Source organism: Schistocerca cancellata, chromosome 3 (genome assembly GCF_023864275.1).
Source record: "Schistocerca cancellata isolate TAMUIC-IGC-003103 chromosome 3, iqSchCanc2.1, whole genome shotgun sequence".
Taxonomy (NCBI): Eukaryota; Metazoa; Arthropoda; class Insecta; order Orthoptera; family Acrididae; genus Schistocerca; species Schistocerca cancellata.
In genome coordinates this window covers 771,486,329-771,507,667 of record NC_064628.1, presented here as the reverse complement: position 1 = coordinate 771,507,667, position 21,339 = coordinate 771,486,329, and positions in this window count along the sequence as shown.

The following is a 21,339-nucleotide window of genomic DNA, read 5'->3' as shown; positions in this document are numbered from 1 at the left end:
TCTACAAATGCTAGAAACGTAGGTTTGCCCTTCCTTAATCTAGCTTCTAAGATAAGTCGTAGGGTCAGTATTGCCTCACGTGTTCCAATATTTCTACGGAATCCAAACTGATCTTCCCCGAGGTCGGCTTCTACTAGTTTTTCCATTCGTCTGGAAAGAATTCGCGTTAGTATTTTGCAGCTGTGGCTTATTAAACTAATTGTTCGTAATTTTCACATCTGTCAACACCTGATTTCTTTGGGATTGGGGTTATTATATTCTTCTTGAAGTCTCAGGGTATTTCGCCTGTTTCATACATCTTGCTCACCAGATGGTAGAGTTTTGTCAGGACTGGCTCTCCCAAGGCTGTCAGTAGTTCCAATGGAATGTTGTCTACTCCGGTGGCTTTGTTTCGACTCAGGTCTTTCAGTGCTCTGTCAAACTCTTCACGCAGTATCGTATCTCCCATTTCATCTTCATCTACATTCTCTTCCATTTCCATAATATTGTCCTCAAGTGCATCGCCCTTGTATAGACCCTCCATATACTCCTTCCACCATTCTGCTTTCCCTTCGTTGCTTAGAACTGGGTTTCCATCTGAGCTCTTGATGTTCGTACAAGTGGTTCTCTTATCTCCAAAGGTCTCTTTAATTTTCCTGTAGGCAGTATCTATCTTACCTCTAGTGAGATAAGCCTCTACATCCTTACATTTGTCCTCTAGCCATCCCTGCTTAGCCATTTTGCACTTCCTGTCGATCTCATTTTTGAGACGTCTGTATTCCTTTTTGCCTGCTTCATTTACTGCATTTTTATATTTTCTCCTTTCATCAATTAAATTCATTATTTCTTCTGTTACCCAAGGATTTATACTAGCCCTCGTCTTTTTACCTACTTGATCCTCTGCCGCCTTCTCTACTTCATCCCTCAAAGCTACCCATTCTTCTTCTACTGTATTTCTTTCCCCCATTCCTGTCAATTGCTCCCTTATGCTCTCCCTGAAACTCTGTACAACCTCTGGTTCTTTTAATTTATCCAGGTCCCATCTCCTTAAATTCCCACCTTTTTGCAGTTTCTTCAGTTTTAATTTACAGTTAATAACCAATAGATTGTGGTCAGAGTCCACATCTGCCCCTGGAAATGTCTTACAATTTAAAACCTGGTTCCTAAATCTCTTGTATTACCACTATATAATCTATCTGAAACCTGTCAGTATCTCCAGGCTTCTTCCATGTATACAACCTTATTTTATGATTCTTCAACCAAGTGTTAGCTATGATTAAGTTGTGCTATGTGCAAAATTCTACCAGGCGGCTTCTTCTTTCATTTCTTAGCCCCAGTCCATATTCACCTACTACGTTTCCTTCTCTCCCTTGTCCTACTATCGAATTCCAGTCACCCATGACTATTAAATTTTCGTCACCCTTCACTATCTGAATAATTTCTTTTATTTCATCATACATTTCTTCAATTTCTTCGTCATCTGCAGAGCTAGTTGGCATATAAACTTGTACTACTGTAGTAGGTGTGGGCTTCGTATCTATCTTGGCCACAATAATGCGTTCACTATGCTGTTTGTAGTAGCTTACCCGCATTCCTATTTTCCTATTCATTATTAAACCTACTCCTGCATTACCCCTATTTGATTTTGTGTTTATAACCTTGTAGTCACCTGACCAGAAGTGTTGTTCCTCCTGACACCGAACTGCACTAATTCCCACTATATCTAACTTTAACCTATCCATTTCCCTTTTTAAATTTTCTAACCTACCTGCCCGATTAAGGGATCTGACATTCCACGCTCCGATCCGTAGAACGCCAGTTTTCTTTCTCCTGATAACGACATCCTCTTGAGTAGTCCCCGCCCGGAGATCCGAATGGGGGACTATTTTACCTCCGGAATATTTTACCCAAGAGGACGCCATCATCATTTAATCATACAGTAAAGCTGCATGCCCTCGGGCAAAAATTACGGCCGTAGTTTCCCCTTGCTTTCAGCCGTTCGCAGTACCAGCACAGCAAGGCCGTTTTGGTTATTGTTACAAGGCCAGATCAGTCAATCATCCAGACTGTTGCCCCTGCGACTACTGAAAAGGCTGCTGCCCCTCTTCAGGAACCACACGTTTGTCTGGCCTCTCAACAGATACCCCTCCGTTGTGTTTGCACCTACGGTACGGCTGTCTGTATCGCTGAGGCACGCAAGCCTCCCCACCAACGGCAAGGTCCATGGTTCATGGGGGGGAAGCAGTATTCTGTTGCAAAGTACAAGACACCATGTGATTCTTACTCTGGACATCTATCTTTATGAAACAGTTAAATGTGGATGTAACATAACCGAATCCTGATCATTTGGCGTTGTTCAGTCCACATGGATTCCGCATCTCGTGGTCGTGCGGTAGCGTTCTCGCTTCCCGCGCCCGGGTTCCCGGGTTCGATTCCCGCCGGGGTCAGGGATTTTCTCTGCCTTGTGATGACTGGGTGTTGTGTGCTGCCCTTAGGTTATTTAGGTTTAAGTAGTTCTAAGTTCTAGGCGACTGATGACCATCGATGTTAAGTCTCATAGTGCTCAGAACCATTTTTTTAGTCCACATGGATTATCGTTAGTTATTGCGTTGCTAATGATAAATGGTATGTATCTATCACAGAAGCAAGTTGGAAACGGGAATTGCTTACACTATGCCAAAAACGTAAATTAGTTTTTTGCACATTTACACTTTGTATAATCAACTCTGCAATAAAACAAGCAACTTTAATAAATTTATTAACTCACCGTGAGTATAGTAATTAAGCTTTCCGTTGTCGAATGAAAAGTAACTACACTTCATGCTTTATCCCGATGAACTATTCCAAACAATTAAACGATTTGACTGAACAAATCGCTGGTGGGAATTGTTTAAAATTTTGCATGGACCTTAAATGTTCATGGTCACCTACATGACACTTTTATTCCTTTATTCAGTATCTTAGGTCCCAGGCGTAAACTCACACTGGACTCGCATGCGGGAGGACCATAGTTCAAATTCGGATCCAACCATCCTGAAATAGATTGTCCGTGATTTTCCTAAATCGCTCCAGGGATGGTCGCTTTGAAAGGGCACGGCCGGGTAACCCCCCTTCTTTCAGCCAACCCGACCTTGTGGTTCGTCCATAATAATGACCTCCTCCTTCACAGGATGCGAAATAGTAATCTTCATTTTTTCTTCAATCGTTACCTCCCTGTGTTATCTATCATAGTGACAAAACATCAGAAAGTCTCGATTGAATTAATATAGATGAGGAAATGGCCGAGCATACCAGTGCCTGGAAGCAAAGAAGGAATTTTTAGGAATGAGGAAAATAATTCAGTATACCGAATCCGACATGAAACACTTGACTGACTAATCACCACAAACATTTATCTTTTGGATTGAAGATGATGAGTATCAGTGGATGACATACAAGAGTATTGTACAACATAATTTATACAAACCCGGCAATGCTTCTCAATTGGTAAGTGTGTACAGAATTTGATAGACGTTCTAATCTGCCCCCCCCCCCCCATTTTCTTACTGTCCATCTCCTTCACATCCTACCCCATTTCCCTATACAACTTCCCCTTCTCTATTTCCCTTTCCTTCTCCCTCCCGCCTCTCTGTTCTCTTCTCCCTCTCTCTGGCCTTGAGCCTTGTTTATTGTTATTGCAAATTCCGATTCCCTAGTTGTCTTCTAATCATAAGTCAATGGGCCATAAATTCCACTTTTCAGTGTTCTCTGGAAACTGGCTGAGAGAAAGAGAACAAAACAGAAAATTGTTTTTTATACAATCTTTCTTTAAAAAATACATGTATGAAAAAGAACATATGTGGAAGAAACAGTATGTGTAGTGGTTTAAATCCCCGGCTATCATAGTTAAAGATGACTGTAAGCAGGAAATCAAAATTGCATATTTTCGCAACAGACAACAGCACAACAGTTTCTCTGTCGCAGTCGTTACAACAGAAAAACTGTTCATTATTCTTCAAAAAATACGTAGCCCTTAAAATACGTGGCCTATTACCGTCTGCCTGTTTATTAGAATATCGTGAAAAAATCTCAGGTAAATTGCTGAAAAACTTTCAGAGATTTTTGGCAACAAGATTAAACAACGACTTATCTGTACATAATGACATAGAACACATACGCCAAGCAAAGGAGAGAATGACGTCCAGTAACGGTGCTGTAAAATTGCTACGAAAGCGGAGAGAGCTGTAATGTTGCTTGAAACGCAACCTACAGGGTTACAATTATTAACCATATGAAACAAATCGTCGTAACTTCTGAACTGCAACGTTGGCCGAGGGGCATGATGGTATTTGGTATGGTTTGGCTTAGCGACGATGCCCACTTCCATTTGGATGAGTTCATCAATAAGCAAAATTTGCGCAATTGGGAGACTGAGAATCCGGATTTCTCGATCGAGAAATCTCTTCACCCTCAACGGGTAACTGTGTGGTGCGCAGTGCCCAGTCACGGAATAATCGGTGCGATATTCCTTGATGGCATGGTGACTACCGAACGGTAAGGGAAGATTTTGGAAGATGATTTCATGTCCAGTATCCAAAGTGACCCTCATTTCGATACGATGTGGCTCGTGCAAGACTGAACTCGACCCGATTGAAGCAGGAGAGTGTTTGATGTCCTAGAAGAGAACTTTTGGGACCGCGTTCTGGCTCTGGAGCACCTAGAGGCCACTGGCACGGGGCTCGTTTGGCCGCTATATTCTCCGGATGAGCATACATTCGACTCCTTTTTGTGGGGCAAGGTGTGCAGCAATAACCCCAAAACCATTGCTGGACTGAAAAAAATTGTGCAGGAGGTCATAGACAGCGTAGATGTTCCGACCTTTCAGCGGGTCATGCACAATTTCGTCTGCACCACATCATCGCCAATGATGACAGGCATATCAAACATGTCATAACCTAAATCCGAATAACTGTAGTGACGTTTACATGTTGAATAAGGTGTGTGCACGCCGTAGTTCGTAACTGACTGACGTTCTTTTCATACAGTTAAATAATTTTCACTCTGTCAATTTGTGTCAGGAGAGCAGTGCGAGAAGTGTTTAATTAGCTCAGAAACAAAATTTCACCGACGAAAAATTATAAGAAATTTGAAACTTTAAACTTAAGAACGGCCATGTCTCACAGTCAGATATCGTACTGGAATTTTAACGGAGGATGGCGCAGCGAAAACTGAAAAACTGAATTGTATGTTCCAAAATTATATCACTGTTGAAGGTCGTAATATGGCTCCTCTTTTCACTCATGTTACGAACGCCAGAATTATTGACATCGAGATAAGTTATGATGGGAAACAAAAACAACTAAACTTTCCTAACTAAGGAAGGGTGACAATTTAGTTGTAGGATGTTACATAGATTATGTAAAGGATCTACTCTATCCCTAGTAGCAGTTAATCGTAGATCGTTGGAGCAACGACGTGTTTCGAGAAACATGAGTGGGTACTGGAAGACCATTATTTTACAGTATAAATAGGGTGTATCATAATTAATAGCCAAAACTGATATGGGTGAAAGTTCAAGATTATTCAAGCAACATAAACGTGGGTCCACATCTGCCCCTTTAACGAGATAATTGTGAATGTACGAGTACAAGACACTAGACTTAAGTATGGAGTAACGTCTTCAGTCTGAAGAAAGATCTCTGAAATATAAACTCTTCGAATAAATACCAACCTCACTGAGCTGTGTTTGGATAATATAGTGGAAGGATACACACAAAAAATTAATTTACGTCTGTAGCTGTTGTAACAATAAAAAACACTCAATAACCATTTGAAATATCTTAAAAATTATAGCTATTATAATAATTAATTATTTCCAAAATCGGCATGAAGATGCTTTATTCGTAACTACCGGTTTCATGTGAGCATAAATGCTTCTTCAGGTATATCTGCCGAGAATACAAATCACTAAGTAAAATGTTATGAAATGGTAGAATAGTTTTCCTAGTTATGGTTTCCACCTTGCAGCTGTTCACAGGTTTACTTTCTTTTCCTCTACGGCACTGTGGCCTGTTGCCTTCCAGTTCATTGTTAGCCCCCTCCCCCCCCCCCCCCCCCCGGCCGGTTTTCACGGTATCGGTCTGTTAGCAATGCGGTTGATGTACGCACATCATACAGGGTTTTGACGTTTTCTTACATCGGCTCTATACACGTGATGTCCACCGAATCATGTATTATATCCTACGTGTGTTATCAAGTATCCTATTTTTCATGTTTCTTCCATTTCGGCCTTTAACTTCCATACTGTAGTATTTGAATGCCTTTTTCCCGTATATATCTAGAACATTCTATATACGTTGGTTAATTTTTAGGCATTTTATGCCCGTTCACATTTGTGCCCCATTAATTATTTGATCGTTCCCAGCATTTTTCTAGACCCGGCTCATTCAGCAATCATGCTTTGTACACTTTTGTGTGCACTCAATTTTATTCTAACAACCCACGAATGTGGTTTGACTTTTAACGTTGATAGCTGCCAGAATTCCGGGACTTCGTTGTTGTTTATTCATATTAGTAAAACTGTGAGCATTTGTCATTCATTTTTGTTAAATTTTGACTCTATCTGTGGTTCTGTATTCTACTATTTCCTAAAATTTCACTCAGTGATTTGCATTCTCGGCAGATAAACCTGAAGATGCGTCTATACTCAAGTGAAACCGGTGGTTGCGAATAAAGCACCTTCATATAACTATGCTGCTTCTGGAAACATCTGATTGTTCTTGAATATCATAATTGTTTGAATTTTTGTGATAACTGAAATGCTTAAAGTGTGTTGAGTGTTTCTTCTGTCATAGGCTGTGGTTGCCTTGCCCACAAAGTTATTTGTAGCTGTTGTGTTGCGATGTCTCTTTGGAGAAACAGCTCATTTGAAAGTAATATTTTTTTGTAGTGAAAGAATTAATACATACAACTTCACGTTTTCAGTATGAACTACGGAAAACCGGCTTCTTGTACAACTCTCGTAGCCCGGTGAAGAAAGCTTCCCGACTTACAAAATCAGTCGCTGTACTGAGAATCCATTAGGGCTTTCACGATACGGGGAATCCGCTTTGCTTTTCAGTCTATCTCGGAGTCGCAGCGTGCTCCTGTGTTCTTGCGCATTCCCGTGGATGTCAGTATGGAGGTGGAGACACGGACTTTCTTTTGAAGCGAGCAGGCTGTCGTTGTACGGCGTATGCAGAGAGGAACAGTAAGCACAAAAAGCTTTAATCTCAACAAATGGCTACCCAGTTTCATTTGGCCAATTCACTGCATTCCAGACGGCATTGCCTTTGTTGCAGGGTGAGGGTCTGCACAGAGTAGAACATTTCCTCCTGCGCGTTTTATAGTCTAACGAGTTTTACGCCGGAGCCACTGCTAGCAGAATGAAAGAACTAAATTGCCTTTTTCTGGATTTACTTCGACATTAGGCTTCAGTACTTACGAGGGAAGTACAAAATGTAGCTGTTCCCAGTTCTCGTGGAGTAAAGACCAGGACGCATCGTACGATAGAAAAAAATACAGATGTTTGAAAGACATAAACAAATCATGGAAAAACATGTACATTCAGGAAGCATATTTGAAAATAAAAATGAGCTAATGGAAGGGTAATTTATGATTAAAAATTGGTTTTTCCGTTGCAATCCATGTGTCTACATACGATAACAGATATCATCTTCAAGTCTCCAGACATGATTTAATAGAAACTCACATTAAGAAGGAACTAGGTAAGAGTGGAAATTCATGCGTGTGTGGCTGATACCAGTTGGAAGACAAAGTAATAAATCAGCAAGCAAACTATGAAGCAAATATGAAAAAGAAAGGAATTAAACTACACTTAAATGCAACATTGTTTCACAGAGGCAAAACATACATAATTAAATGTTATTCTGTTGGGTCCTATGTATTGTGTTGTATGGAACTGGGTACCTAGAAATGAGGGACAGGCTTCGTCTCCGCCATAGCCCTTAGTGATTCACTAGTGGTTCACAACCACACAATAGGCTACAGCAGTCCACTCACCCCACTGCCGCCCCACACCGAAACCAGGGGGTTATTGTGCGGTTCGGCCCCCAGTGGACCACCCCCCACCCGGTGCAACGTCTCACACCAGACGAGTCTAACCCCAATGTTTGCGTGGTAGAGTAATGATGGTGTACGTGTATGTGAAGAAAGTGTTTGCGCAGCAATCGCCGACATAGTGTAACTGAGGCGGAATAAGGGGAACCAGCCCGCATTTGCCGATGCAGATGGAAAACCGCCTTAAAAACCATCCACAGACTGGCCGGCACACAGGATCTCAACGCTTATCTGCAGGGCGGATTCTTGGTCAAAATCTAAGGGAAGTTGTATCACTAATACTTTTGCCTAATATATTAGTCAGCTTCCGAACATTTGCAATAAATGTCATTAGTGGCAAGTGGTCATGCAGCTGGTGGTTAGTAAGTGTAATACAATAAGTTTAAGGCTCTGTAAAAATAGTGTCATAAAATGTTAGTCTATTTGTGATTGCATCATGAAGTTATTCTCGACTTAATATGATAACTTACGGGAGCAGTTCTCGTGATTTGCGGGAAATATTAACTTCATGTTTTAGCATGAAGAAATCTGCCACTAAAGATCATAAAACGCTGGGTATGACCTATGGTGAGACGTCTATTAGTGAAAGAATGTGCCGAGAATGGTTTGAATGCTTTGAGAATGGTGATTTTTGTCGTCAAAGTTCGATATGGCGGTGGAAGTGAGATCTTAGAATCTACTAAAACGGAGGAAACAATCACTGGAGATCGATACTCAACTCAGCTGATGGGTTTGAGCCGGAAACTGAAAGACCAACAGCCACAATGCAGCCCGAGACATGCAGAGATGATTTTGCAGTATGACAGTGCTCGACCCCATGTCACAAATCGCTCGTCAAAACTTACTTACAAAGCTTTAAATGGGAAGTATGCTGCCGCGGGATTCGTGTGCTGCCAGAAAGACGAGGGAAAGTAATGGCCTCGAATAGTGAACTTTTTGTAATTTTTTAACAATAAAGTCACCACCGTCCAGAAAAAACGGCAGAACAGAAGTTGCATAACTAATACAGTTTAGTCCTTGGCTCCGTGGAGCTATTAAATTTTTACAGTTCGTCTCATCGGTTTTCCCACGTTGATATGCAGTCCTGGAAATGTTTCTGTCGAATTATTTACAGTATCCTTGACATATTCTCCCAGATTTCATCAGCGGTGTCGAAACAGCTTCTGTTCAGAACTGATTTTAATTCACATCGAAGAGAAACACATAATGAACGATTCATGTGCCTAGGATTGCTGGAAGAGGCACTGAATTCGTTCGTTAACATTGCGGAGTGGACAGGTGAAATGTTATAGTGGTGAAACTAAGAGTCTTCTTGCCCCAACTGAGGTCAGTTTTCGAATTTTCTCGGTTAGTCTTTTCAAATGAAATGAAAGGAGACTGACCTTGAGATAATACTTCGAAACGTACTGTACTATCGGATATGAAAAGTAATGTGTGAGCCTCTTAGGTAGTAGATTAGACTCTGCCATGTATTATTTGGTTCTGGAGATCAATCCTCTGTAATGACCTGACTTTTACTCAATGTCGTAGCCGTAAACATACCACTCGTCATCTGCACCTACATGAATGCTTCCTAATCGCCGTATTGTCCATGGAGTTCCTGTAAAAACTCATTCAATGTTTCTACAGTTCTTCATGCATGATACACAGGGCACACTTCACATCTACGATTTTGAATTACACTCTCGTGGCATGAGACAGGTGAGTTTCTGATTAAATCTGCAGTTCCCAGCCACTTCGACAACTCCTTGTCGACATATGATCATTTATTTTCTGAAGGTATGTTCTACAGGCTTGAGACGAAGGCCTTCCTTTTCGAGGGCCATCTTCAATTGATTTGTGTCTTCTTTTGAATATAGTGAATTATTCATAGCACTGCGTTCGGCGCAGGTCATTATCTCCATAAACTTGTTCCTTAAGTTCAGACTCTTCAGAAAATGTTTTCTCCACCTTCATGCAAAGTTTATCATCACATTATTGCTGCCGTAAAGCAGATATTGAAAAAGATGGCAAATTTTTTGCGGAAATGTCCTCTGCAAATACTTACAATCTTTTACCAAAGCTGGACACAATGTCACATTGAAAGCCCTTGATCATAGTCGCACTTTTACTACAATTATATTCAGTCGTTGGTCCCGTACGAACTGTATTATGATTACCGGTTTCGGCGTTCGACATCTTCATATATGTTACAGCAAGTATAAAAAAGAAACTAAGAGTCGGTGCAGCAAACATAAAGAACTACGAAACTATAATTCGCATTTATGTAGGTGCAATGTGCAGACTTCCAAATTTTTTACTCTGCTCTATACAAAATATATCTTTCCGTAAGTTTTTCTGTACAGCATTGCAAGTCAGAATTTAAAAGTACTGCACATGGTTATTACTGGCATCTTGATGTATATAAAATAGATGGCATGATCTATAGCGACTGGTGTACTGAATAATATGAGGTATGTGAGAAAAGCAATGAGATTGCCAACAATGTGAGCGATCTGTTCTGCTGTTGCAGAATAGTGTGTTCATCGCTTCCAGATGCTCAGTCTGAGTTTCAGCTCTGTAAAGCTATCACATGATTTCCGAGGGCGCCATCACTGAAGTTGAGTTTTTGTTATGTATTTCGAAAATGGAACAACGGAATTTAGAACAACGCTTTGCCATCAAGTTTTGCGATGAATTTGGGGAATCTGTGAGTGTAACCTTTGAGAAGTTGAAACAGGGCTATGGGGAACATTCCTTATCAAGAGCTTAAGTTTACAGCTGGCACAAACAATTTTTGGAAGGTTGGTAACACGTGGAAGATGATCCTCGATCACGGAGACCTCCAGCTTCAAAAACCGACGAAAACGTCAAATGTATGCATTCTCTCGTGAGATCAGACGTGTTTCACAATAATCATGTTGGGTGACTTGTTAAAGTTACAAATATGTCCTTGAAACGCTCAGAAAAAGAGTGAATCGAGTGAGACATTGCAGACAAGTGTATGCTGCATCGTGACAACGCCACTTGTCCCACGGCCACTAACATAACGGAATTTTTTACGTCAAAAGGCGCTTCTATTGTTCCACAGCCCCACTATTCACCTGGTCTGAGTCCTTCTGATTTTTTCCTTTCCTCGAATTGAAAAAGTCCTAAAAGTACGTCATTTTGGAACTTTGGAGGAAATTCAGAAGCATATGACCGACATGCTAAAGGCAGTAACAGTTGAATCCTTTCAGCACTGCTACCAACACTGGGAACGACTCCGCTAGTGTATAGCTGCCGCACAGAACTACTTTGAATGTGACAATATTATTGTTTGAAAACAAGGTAAAAATAAAAAGTTTGGTGGATAAAAAATCAGTCTCGATACTCTTCTGAAGCACCTGGTATACTTTCCGACTAAACAGTTGTTAAACATATACATGAATTTACATTAAAAACTGACTTCCTATTCATTTAAGTTTTACAACAATAATCATTACTGTTACACCCTGTACTAGTGAAAGCTGCGTCTAAATACAAACACTGCAAATTTTTGTGAGTTTGCTAAATGAGTGTAGGGTTTTATTATATTTAAGCAGGCATCCACACCAACCTGGGATACAATTAACTCTTCAGAAAATTTTGTTGTTGGACATCGATAATCCACCTGCTCTGCAGTCAAGAAAAAGGGTCGCCACCCTCACTTTGATCGCCTATGCAGGGTTAATAAATGCTTAGAAACAACTTGTCAAATCAAAATAGGATAACAGAACAAATAAAAAATGATATGATATAGTTAAATACTCCTTGAAACCTTTTAGTCTCAACCATATCTACAACAGTAATAGAAACTAAAAAAATAAATCAGTGTTGGTCAGGGCTGCAACCTGTTTCTCCTTCCTTGCTAGCCATTAGACCAACGTAGCACTATGGATAACATAGCTGCATGGACTAACCTAATCCAGTGCCCTCCCTAATATAAACTTCAATTCACGTCATCAGCTTATATTCCCCTTCTTAATCATTACTCTTGCCGACGCTCTCTGGCACTAAAATGGCATCCTAGCGCTGAACGTAAAGGGGAAACTCCACCTGCACCTCAGGTATACACGTATACTTATCTATAGATGTGTTATAATTAAATTAAATTACACTAAAATGGAGGGAAAATGAGCTGAAAACGTGAACTGAGGTTTGTGTTACAGAGGAAACTGGACTACGGTATTCTTTGTAGAGGTGTTGCTTATATTGCTATGATGGTGTAAAGGCCAGCGCATCTGTCTAGTAAGCAAGATGATCCGGTTTCATGCCCCAGGTGTAGCACAAATTTGGATTCATTTCTTCAGCTTCTGTCATCATCGTAAAGGAAAGAAAGTTTCAAAAAACATTTTACATGGAGTTTTCACGTTCAAAAATAGACCTGGTGAGGTTTATTTGAAATCCATAAATTCCATCACTCTCAGCGAACTTCATATGCATATAGCTACCAGGTCTGTGATCTTATAAGAGGCTCTACCCACCGGCCACATGTTCGCTTACTAACAAGGGAACTTTCCCAAGTGTGAATAAACGCTCTTGGTGAAACGTGGTGGGTGTGTATAAGGGGCAAAATAGTGCGAGATGAATTTTATTGTTTGTGTCCAATTTCACTTTTAAGGATTAAAGCACACCCTGAAAGTTGAAGCATAATATGTAATTAACATTCTTGAGAAATTTATAATCAGATTTTGTAATAATATGAAATTCTGAAAAATACGCCACCACTATTAAGTAAATTTGAAAAAAGAATACTTTTGTTACGATATAAATTTAAGAAGCTTTCAAACCAAGTACATCTCTGAGTAATAAAGCTGGATTATGATATTCCATTTTTGAAATATGTGTGCTGTCGGCGTATTTTCAACAACAGACAGAAGAATTTGTCGGAAATGTTCAATTTTTCCACGTGGCACTCCATTTTCTAGTGTCTACAGCTCCACTCACTATCTCCACATGACAGGATGACCAACGTAGCACTATGGATAACATAGCTGCATGGACTACCCTAATCCAGTGCCCTCCCAAATATAAACATATAAATAAATGTAAACCCAAACAGTAACAGCGAACTACAAATAAAAATGACAGTGGATAAATACACCTGTAGCACCGAAGTACCAACATTCTCAACAGAAGCGCTATGAACTTACGCACCAACCTGATACAGAAAGCCACATGGTTGCATGTTTAAACAAAGAAAACCCATTTAATGCACTGAAAGGACGAACGCAGATTATAGTAGAAAGGTATTCTAATGCTAAAAAAGATTAATTACGGGAAAGATAACCCTTATCAGGGATTACAATTCGTCTCAAATCTCGCACAGACTCATCAGTTGTGGATACAAAATCGTCCAATGAATGCTTTCAGTTAAGAGAGAGAGGTGGGGGCGGGCTTGATGACCACGGACGCTCACACGTATGATAATCAGAACTGAATATCTCTACATACTCTGACACATTGTTCCGAAATGATAAAAGAAATGCTAATTTTCATGAGCATTTAAGCAAATATGCGACGCGAGAAGGTAGTCTGTACGAACATGTGTCAAAGAATGCAGACCACGATTAACAAAAGTGATACACATGTGAAATAAACAGAACAACCCAAGAGAATGCTGCAATCTCACCCGAGTATACGAGGCAGCACATTGAAACCAGGGATCTGCATACTCGTCCGTACAACACGAAAACTAGCACCAGCGTGGCTTCCTGTTGCGACCACGTTGCATCAAAGCATCAGACAAATTTTCGCAGCGCGCACCTTACCGCGCTTGTGAAACCCAAAGTCACTGAGCTCTGCAAGACATACCACACTATAGTTGACAAGGCGTAAGAAAATTCCTGACAGCTGTCAGCACTGTTGCCAGCTGTCACATTGGAAACACTAACGGCTGTGTGGCGAAAGAGTAGCCGTCTATAGCGCTGTAACGACACTCAAGGCCGCGCGGTCTTGGGCGCCTTGCACGGTTCGCGTGGCTCCCCCCGTCGGAGGTTCCAGTCCTCCCTCGGGCATGGGTGTGTGTTGTCCTTAGCGTAAGTTAGCTTAAGTTAGAGTAATTATTGTGGAAGCCTAGGGACCGAGGACCTCAGCAGTTTGGTTTCATAGGAACTTACCACGACTACCACCACACTGAGGCGTTGCTGTAGAGACATTTACAGAGTCGCATTACGTCATTGGCCCCCGAAATTCCCGTGCTCAGGCCACTGCAACTGTTAGGTGTCAGCTTACTCTTACTCAACTACAGGCGCATCAGAGACAGTTGTGGCAGCCAGTCGATACTAGGGCAAAATCGCCGACCGGCAACTGGAGCGCTTGAGCACTTGCGGAATAGGTCTGTGTAGGGGAGGGTATGTTTTTCAAGGTCCTCTGAAAGAGATGGTATCTTGCAAGTGGTAGTGAGTTTGCAGACAGTTAAAGTCTCGGATAGAATAGGACTCCTCTACCTTCAGGTACTGTAAACGTAAGAGACACCGCGTTATACTCGGCACTGCTGGAGCAGTGCCCTAGTTCCCGTACTGCAGCTGGCCTGAGTTGGAGGAACACTGCCTCGAGCGGTCGTGCGCTGCCTCGCGGCTGCTCGCTCACAGTCGGCTGTCAGTCGGCCCGAGTTTCCATTTCAGCGATCCTCGTCCTGACGTCCATTAATCAGAAAGCCGAAACAATCGACTCTTCATTGGCTTGCCGAAGTGAACTCGTCGATAAAACAATTGCCCGTCGCAGCGAGCGCGCGGGTGACGTCACGCTGGGCGGACACACAGCATTGACAGGCGCGCTGTGTGTGTGTGTGTGTGTGTGTGTGTGTGTGTGTGTATGGAACAGTCCCTGGTACTGCCAGCCGATGACAGCTGCGCGGCCACAGAACAGGACTCAACGCCCCGGGCCGATAGTTTTTGTGCCCGTGTCTAGCCTGTTGGCTGTAGTTTTTCTATTTCGTTCACTGATGCGCGATTTTAATTGAATTTCTGCAGAACAGGAACCATTTTTAATTCACTAATTGGCTTGTAGGTGACGCATTCAGCCACCTACACAAGTGATAGAAATGAAATTACGCTACGCTACCACCGTTACAGTGAACTGATAGTTCTTGAATTATATCAATTTCTGGTAAACACTGCCTGTTGTGGGAAGGATTAAACCATCTTTTTATTTTGTATTGTTTACTGCTACGGAATTTCGACTATGTCGCCGTTCTCAAGTCCTCGTAACATACTTTTCAGTAATAACATAAATAAAATTCGCTGCATAAATTAACGATTGGTTTTTGGTGGCCAAAATAAAAATGAAACTTACAGAAGACAACCCGTTAACCGCTCGTACTTGGGTGACAGTCCTCGTAGTTTTGTACGTCACATAATTCTAGAAATACAACGTGGTGGGCGAACATGTAATAAAATAAACACTACTATGTTAAGTTAAACCCTTTTGTGAACTACATAACTGACTTAGTACTGCTGCGACCAACATTTATTATTGCAACTATTAGTTACTCTTACGTTAGATAAATGTACGTACGCCCTCTCTACGAGACTTGCTGAAAAAATAAGCAAAACCTATTACAGCTTTCTCTTTATGTCACTCATATGTTATTCTACGTCTGCATCTTATTTAGCAAACGTTATAGACAAAGCATATCCTTGCGCTCTGGTTTATCTCTAACCAAGTGACCATGAGGTGCCACTTTCATAGTTTAGTACTCCAATTCGTAAGCGAATATGCTGTCCAACTGCTGCTTTCGTAACACGTAGCACGTAGAATTCTGAAGTAACGTATGTAAATTTTTATTGAATATTATTTTCCTCTTCCGTATACAAGGTGGTCAGGAACAGTTTGAAAAACATGTAAGTGTGTTGCAGTTTGGATTATTCAACTTTTCAAATGTGTGTGAATTCCTAAGGAACCAAACTGCTGAGATCATCGGTCCCTAGACTTACACATTACTGAAACTAACTTAACTGATGCCCGAGGAAGGACTTGAACCTCCGGCTAGAGGGACCGCGCAACCAGTGACATGGCGCATCAAATGGCGCGGCCCCTCCGGGCGGTCTTGATTCTTCTAAGAAATAATTATTAAGATAAAAATTGATACGTTGAGCCGTTTTCGAGTTAATTAGCACTGAATTTGGCCAATCAGTATTTGCACCCGCAGATTTAAATCGCCAGATACAGTTAGTGTTAGTCGTTCTCACAGCGTAGGTGATAGCGCACCAGACTGCTCACTTTTGGCTCTGGTTCGATCCTTACTACCGTCCCATGTCCAATTTTTGTATCGATCTCTTGTACAATATTACGAAACCAAACGAAGAACACATGTGCGGCTGACGGGACGAGTGACTAGCTCCATACTAGTTAACTCGGAGACAGCGTGATGTATCCAATTTTTTATTAACAATTATTTCTCATAACGGAGTATCCTACAACATCCTTACATGCTTTACAGATTGTTTGTGACCACCCTGTGCTACCCTGTGTATTGTTCTAGCTTGTGGATGTTCTGGTGGTGCTTCATTTGAGCTCAGGTCAACTGCTCCCCTTTTCAGTCAAAAACAGGCTCACTGTTACTTATGGAGGAGGAAGAGGAGAACAGGAGCGGATTAGGATTGAACATACCGTCGATAACTAGTTCACTAGAGACGGAGCACAAGCTCGGATTAGGAAATGATGGAGAAGAAAATCCGCCGTGCCCTCTCAAGCGAATCATCCCGGCATTTGCCTCAAGTGATTTAGGAAAATCACGGGAAACCTAAATCAGGATGTCTGGACGCGAGTTTGAACCATCGTCCTCCCAAATGGGAGTCCAGTGTGTTAAGCACTCGCGCCACCTCGCTCTTCTTTCTTTTTTTTCGGCTGGTGATAGAGCTGCGAGGGCAGAGTGGGCATTGGTCGTAAATCAAGGCCTGGCCACAGTGTCTCGCTGGCCGGAAAGGAATCAGGGATAGCCGGCCGTTGTGGCCGAGCGGTTCTAGGCGCTACAGTCTGGAACCGCGTGACCACTACGATCGCAGGTTCGAATCCTGCCTCGGGCATGGATGTGTGTGATGTCCTTAGGTTAAAGTAGTTCTAAGTTCTAGGGGACTGATGACCTCCGAAATTGAGTCCCATAGTGCTCAGAGCCATTTGAACCATTTTTGAATCAGGGATAGTAAGGGGAAATCCACTGTGGGAACTTCTTACTTATTTATTTTATTAATTTATTTTAATAAATTCGTAATTTGTATTCACTTTATATCACAACAAAAATAAATGTACCTAGCACCGCATCGAGCACTGAGTAAGCAATACAATATCTTGGTACTTTCCTACACTGAGGTAATATATACGGGGAAAACAAAAAAAAAGTGCTTCGTACACAATGCAGAAGGGTGTGTCGCTACTCTTATTACGCTTCATCATCCAGGCACGTCTTCACGTATATCGTATGTTATTCCACCGTTAATCGGACATAGCCTTGTCAGCTCAGCCAGTGGGTATCTCCTCCTAGCTGCTGATAATCCAGCTATGTGGAGGGTCACGTAGGGCACTATCTAAATTCTAAAAATGTTGTCCGTATTTTGGGATCCATACGATATCGTAATGAAATTCACTCCTGGAAATGGAAAAAAGAACACATTGACACCGGTGTGTCAGACCCACCATACTTGCTCCGGACACTGCGAGAGGGCTGTACAAGCAATGATCACACGCACAGCACAGCGGACACACCAGGAACCGCGGTGTTGGCCGTCGAATGGCGCTAGCTGCGCAGCATTTGTGCACCGCCGCCGTCAGTGTCAGCCAGTTTGCGTGGCATACGGAGCTCCATCGCAGTCTTTAACACTGGTAGCATGCCGCGACAGCGTGGACGTGAACCGTATGTGCAGTTGACGGACTTTGAGCGAGGGCGTATAGTGGGCATGCGGGAGGCCGCGTGGACGTACCGCCGAATTGCTCAACACGTGGGGCGTGAGGTCTCCACAGTACATCGATGTTGTCGCCAGTGGTCGGCGGAAGGTGCACGTGCCCGTCGACCTGGGACCGGACCGCAGCGACGCACGGATGCACGCCAAGACCGTAGGATCCTACGCAGTGCCGTAGGGGACTGCACCGCCACTTCCCAGCAAATTAGGGACACTGTTGCTCCTGGGGTATCGGCGAGGACCATTCGCAACCGTCTCCATGAAGCTGGGCTACGGTCCCGCACACCGTTAGGCCGTCTTCCGCTCACGCCCCAACATCGTGCAGCCCGCCTCCAGTGGTGTCGCGACAGGCGTGAATGGAGGGACGAATGGAGACGTGTCGTCTTCGTCGATGAGAGTCGCTTCTGCCTTGGTGCCAATGATGGTCGTATGCGTGTTTGGCGCCGTGCAGGTGAGCGCCACAATCAGGACTGCATACGACCGAGGCACACAGGGCCAACACCCGGCATCATGGTGTGGGGAGCGTTCTCCTACACTGGCCGTACACCACTGGTGATCGTCGAGGGGACACTGAATAGTGCACGGTACATCCAAACCGTCATCGAACCCATCGTTCTACCATTCCTAGACCGGCAAGGGAACGTGCTGTTCCAACAGGACAATGCACGTCCGCATGTATCCCGTGCCACCCAACGTGCTCTAGAAGGTGTAAGTCAACTACCCTGGCCAGCAAGATCTCCGGATCTGTCCCCCATTGAGCATGTTTGGGACTGGATGAAGCGTCGTCTCACGCGGTCTGCACGTCCAGCACGAACGCTGGTCCAACTGAGGCGCCAGGTCGTAATGGCATGGCAAGCCGTTCCACAGGACTACATCCAGCATCTCTACGATCGTCTCCATGGGAGTATAGCAGCCTGCATTGCTGCGAAAGGTGGATATACACTGTACTAGTGCCTACATTGTGCACGCTCTGTTGCCTGTGTCTATGTGCCTGTGGTTCTGTCAGTGTGATCATGTGATGTATCTGACCCCAGGAATGTGTCAATAAAGTTTCCCCTTCCTGGGACAATGAGTTCACGGTGTTCTTATTTCAATTTCCAGGAGTGTAATTATTGTACCGCATGGCCACGGATCCACGTGACTGCGTTGGTTTTGGTACGCGGGAAATACTGTTTATCCGTAAATAGTAGAAGCTGAGGTGTAATGTCTTCCGAAGTCAGTCGTAGAAAATATGACAAAATTTGTAGCACCAAGCGCCATAGGTCTTCGGCCGCGCCGCATGTGAGACGGTGCTCGTCCGTGTACGGTATTACGCAGTCTACACACAGAGGCGATTCCGCCATATTCATTTTGTGGAGGAGTGATCGCCTGATCTGTTTACCGTTGACTGTGATGTACCATGTGGATCGGATGTCTGTATCCAGTGAAACCGCGTGTACCGTCCGCCACACCACCTCCCAATTATCCTGAGGGATTTTGGGCTCCACGATGTTTGGTGGGCGCCTCCGTTGTAGGACATGATATATATCCCGCACCGACGCTTGTTTCGTCGGTGGTACTGGGATACGGACATTGTTGAATGTAAAAGTACCCGAAGTAGTAGAAGGGTGGGGGTATATCTTGCGTCTTCACAGGGAGCATAAGGGAGGACGGAGCTAAGGACTCCAGCAGCAAACCTGTCAAACTTCCCGAGGGGTGGCGTCACAGCTTGATGTGCGAGCTGCCAAACAGGGCCACAGCTCTGTAGTGGACGTGGACTAGGCCAAGACCTCCCCTTTCTGGGGCATGCCTGTCCTGACGGAGGCTCCGAATGCCGCTAATAGACGTCCAGCCGTCAGTAACGGTATTGGAAGGGCACGAGCTATGTGTGGGAGACGCGATGCGGGTAAACATTGACAAAGGGTGTCCTTTGAAGGATGTCGAGGGTCCGCAGAAGGTTGAAAATCTGGACCCGAATTTGTTGTGATAAGCGGCGGCGGTAGTTGAGGGCCGCAGTGCGCCGTATGTTGTCGTGAAACTCTATGCCGAGACATCTGACTGTGCCACTCAGCTGTTGGTGCTCGACACGCGCTGGGGTCAACCCGTCTCCTATGGTCGAGGCGACCGATTTGGTGACGTTGAGACAGCTGCTGGAAGCCACACCGTATGTGGCAATCCATTTTATTGCGCTGGTTACATCGTCGCGATTGCGGAGCACGAGAACCAGGTCGTCTACATGTGCTGTGCAGCGAATTGTGACATCACGTAAGGTGAGTCTGGTGAGGCGTTGACGGAGGTCACAGAGGAGCGGTTCCAGTCCCAGAGCATAGACCAGGGGCAGCCTTGATGCACCGATCGGAAAATCGTGAAGGAGGGCTTGCGTGAGAGGCCCGTTAACGAGCACCTTGGAAGTTGCCCCTCGGAGGAGGCGCATCACGATGTCTGTGAATTGTTGTGGGTGCTGCATGTGTTGGAGAACGGACGTTAGGTACGCGTGATCCACTCGATCAAAAGCTTGGCTAAGTTCTAGTGATACCAGCGCTCCCGGGATGCGGCGTGCCCTCGCTAGGGCTAGTATGTCACGGTATCGACACAGTGCTGTGTGGATGTTATTGATACACCCTATGGAAGCCTGATCTGGTGAGATGACGTGAGGCAGGGTCGGTTATATACGGTTTTCTAATAGTCTGGTGAATATCTTCATGTTGCAGTTGACGAGTGTTAGCAGGCGGTAATCACGTATTCGAGCCCCGCCTTTAGGTTTGTGAACCGGTATAATTATTCCTCCTACGATGGTCGCGGGAAGCGGCACCGCGGAGGCTTAAGCTCCCGACAGATATCTGTCAACTTGGAGCCAGTAAATACTGGAAAGTTCTATAAAACTCCACGCCGAACCCGTCGGGATCAGGAGACTTATTCGCCGCTCCTTTACCTATGGCGACGATAACGTCTTCCATACTGTTCAGTTTGTAAATCCTGTGGGACGCTGCTATAAACCAATCGTGAGCCTTCTGTCACCGTCGTCGGGTCGGAACATTGAGCAGAATAAAGTAGTGAGTGATGGTCTAAGGGGGCTGCACCAATATCACGTTGTGTAGTGTGGTGATGACCTGTATCAGCGCCCGTCTTCGCAGTTCACGTTCTCGAATGACGTGGTACATTGTGGGTCGTTCCGTTGCGAGTCTGTCATGTGTTCGCGCTCGGAAGATCGTCCTTTCAAGGTGTCGGCGCATATGGGCTTAGATCTGTGCCTTCTCACGCTGTACTGTTATCTGTCGTTCCAGTGTGGGTGGCAAGGAAGCACATTCGCGAAGGACAGTGAAATAAAAATCGAGGGTCTGCCACCTCCAAGCAGCTGCCTCACATCCATATCAGGTACTGGAAC